Source organism: Branchiostoma belcheri, unplaced genomic scaffold (genome assembly GCF_001625305.1).
Source record: "Branchiostoma belcheri isolate BF01 breed outbred unplaced genomic scaffold, Haploidv18h27 scaffold5, whole genome shotgun sequence".
Taxonomy (NCBI): Eukaryota; Metazoa; Chordata; class Leptocardii; order Amphioxiformes; family Branchiostomatidae; genus Branchiostoma; species Branchiostoma belcheri.
The window spans coordinates 339,648-342,864 of record NW_017804131.1 but is presented as its reverse complement, the minus strand read 5'-3'; the positions used below and the strand labels follow the sequence as shown (position 1 = coordinate 342,864).

General features: G+C 40.1%; 1 protein-coding gene across 1 annotated transcript in view; it reads right to left on the bottom strand.

Moving 5' to 3' along the window:
• Positions 1–2,580, bottom strand: part of LOC109479613 (glutamate receptor ionotropic, kainate 2-like) — a 19,165-nt gene extending 16,585 nt beyond the window's left edge. Inside the window, exon 1 of the mRNA XM_019781599.1 lies at positions 2,483–2,580. The gene's annotated coding sequence lies outside the window, so the exon portion shown is untranslated. The remainder of the gene's footprint in view (positions 1–2,482) is intronic.
• Between the last annotated feature and the right edge of the window lie 637 nt (positions 2,581–3,217).

Sequence of the window (3,217 nt, the reverse complement as noted above, 5' to 3'; positions counted from 1 at the left end):
TAAAATCAACTGCTTTACTCAAACTGCAAACTACTTTACAACGTTATCAAGTATACGGCTACCTGGACATGTAGCTCAATTCTTATCTTGTCGAATAACATTTGACGACTTATTTATGCAAAGATTTTTTGGTTTGTATCGAAATATTTGTGAGGTTTTGGCTGGTTCCCTGGTAGGAGGGGCATGTTGGAATGTGCTGGAAGCAAGGCAAGGTCGTCCAGCTCGATTGGAGCACGTCAGGGGTCGTCGCGTTAATCAAATCGGCACATCATTCGGTCTGTGGCAATCTTCCCACTAATCTGCCGAGCAACTGGCAGGAATAGAGAATGCTGATAGAATCAGCCTCCTGAATACACAGTAGTGAGCCAATGTGGAAAGCTATATTGACACACCGACATATACAAGGCATATTCTAACTGTCCAATTTACGTAGTACGTACTATATTCTAGTTCTGCCTAATCTGTGACGGTCTCAACTTAAAAAATTATATAAATTTTCAGTAAATTAGCAAAAGTCCTTGACATTGTCGTATATTTTTTATTAAAAGTTGCAAAACTCTTTGAAACTGCTTCTTCGAGTTGAGAACACCGCGTTGCCTCTACCAAAAGGTGGAAATGATTGCTGCCTTTCGTTCACCTGGCAGTGATAAACCCGCTATTCCGTCGAGGTCGGAGTTAATATAAAGCTTACTCAAGGGTGCTCGCTTTCCAACCGGACGGGGACGATGTTCTTTATTTAGGGAGATTAGTACGAAGTGCTCCGGGCCGGGTTGTTAATTGTCCTCATGCTCCGGTGGCGACGTGATAAACCACCAACGCCACTGGTTGTGGTGACAGATGAAAGAGGAGGAGAGGTAGAACGAATGATGCCACGGCCCGTTTGCTCCTCTTACGCTTGAGATATGACGATGAGCGCATGGAATGACTTCGGCTTGACCAAAGTTTCTCCTATTCTATATCATCACAGGAGCTTCTTTTCATGAATTTGACAAGCGTTCTTTGGGCTCCATTAGTGCGTATGATATTATACCTTATTCACTGTGTCTATAAAGGCAGTGTCTGTAAGCTTTCGTATTATACTGTACATAAACTTCTTAATGGTTGTAGCGCCGGGATTCAACTAGTTAAGTACACCATTTTGAGTCTATGCATTACCATCTGACCCGGTGTCAAATGTATGGGCTTCCAGTCTGCCACGAACATGCGGCGTAACCAATGGATAGACACGAATACGAGCTTTTAAATCCCCACCCCAAAATGGGTCAACAACCAATTATCAAGCATGTATACGTAATACTTGTGAAGTCACAGAAAGTCAAGAACCTTTCATTTTTTGGTCCCATAAGACGTTTTATTTTAAAGGATTTAATGGATAAATCGTTGGAATGATTCGGAACCGTGAGTAGAGTATTTCCATAATGCGGCAGCAGATTGAAGATAATACAGGTACTTATTCACTACATTAAACGGATAAATGAAGCACACAAAGGTTTGAAGCTTAAACACATTCGAAAGGATGTGCTGACATTTTGCTAAAAGGTCAAACATTTCCGATGTATTACCATATACACAGCGTTAATCTTCCAAAGTAATGCGTGACCAAGGCCAGCGGTCAGCGCTAAGGTGCTTACGCAACACAAAGTCAAAGTCAAACATTTTCCCTGCCAACAAAGGTCACACAAAGCTATTATTCAGAGCGTCTGCCGTATATATTGATTGCATGCTCTCACAGTCTGTATGATGATAGTGATTTGAGTGCATTGAACCACCGACTTTGTTATATTTCTGTGGCAACTGACATGGAGAAATGGAGTCAGACGTAAGCTAAGAAAGCAAGGAAAATGTGGTATTTATAGATGTTGTCACTATAGGCATACATTCTATTAACAACACATATATGGCAACTTGGGATCACCTTTGGTCGGCAGCTTACTTACATTCAGCTGAAATATAAATTATGTTTGGTAACTTGATCCAATCGAAAGTGGTCTCAATCGAAAACGGACATCTTTAGGGCAGTCAATATTCTGAATTCTGTAGAAAGGAGGACCACAAATATCGCTTTTTAGGCTGTAGAATGTACCAGAGATAGTAAAATGTAACAACCCTGTTGGTCTGATTGATTTCTGTTCAGCTGGATAGTGAGTGAGTGTGAGTGTTGCACAGTGTAGTATTTGTATCTGTGATAGTTTTTCACTCTGCGGTAGTTCTTGGAAAGAATGAGTTTTGAACACCTCGATCTTTCGTTGATAACTCTAGTACTTATACCTATAGGCATGACTATTCCTTGTTCTTTTCTAGTAGTAGTAATTTGTGACAGCAGCCCAAGACAGGAAGAGCTGGCAACACCTCTACTACAGGGTCTGTCTAAGCTTGTCCCCCCCGACGACCAGTGTCGGTCATGGGACTAGGTAGGTAGGTAGTAATTGGGACGTCCACCAGTTTATTGTATAGATAATGATAATGGTAGGTCTGTACTTACTGTTCTGTATGTTTCTGAACGTTGTTAGGTAATGCTGAGTTCTGTTGAGCACGGCACTGATTGTGACGTTGGGAAGCAACTCTGGATTGGTGTTCACCATTTCTATGGCAACGTTCAAGGCAAGTTCTGCCACCCAGTCCGCTGTGGAAGATCCAAATAGGCCACCTAGAATTACAGAAAAAGGATCATTAACCTTATAATAGAAAGTTTATTGCATATTCATGCCCGAGGGCAAATATCAAGAACATGATAACAGAATAGACAGTAAAAATGATAATAAGTAATGCTAATGCTACTTTGGATATATCTATTGTTAGGTTTGATTTTTAGTGTACAGTAGAGTATGAAATGCCCAACACTTTGCAAGCTGTATGAATTTAGAGATGTTGATAGAAATGCAGTTTTTGCAAATAACTTATCACATTCGGTGCTATATAAATGAGGGCAATGTCAAATAAAGCGCATTTCGTCCCCCACTGCATTTTCTGTAAAATATTTACATATTCTGTCGTTAAAAGACAATTATTTGTATCTATCCTTTTCTATTTCTAATGTATGTGCGCTAACTTCAAGCTTACATATAGCTGATCTCACATCGAAGTCTTTGATGTGTATAATTACCAATTGATCAGAGATAATTGTTTGACACAAAAAGTCTCATGTTGACCCATTTTACTTTTGTATAGATTGGCATAGATAAATACATGCTTGTTCCACTGCGAGAGATTCCTTTGA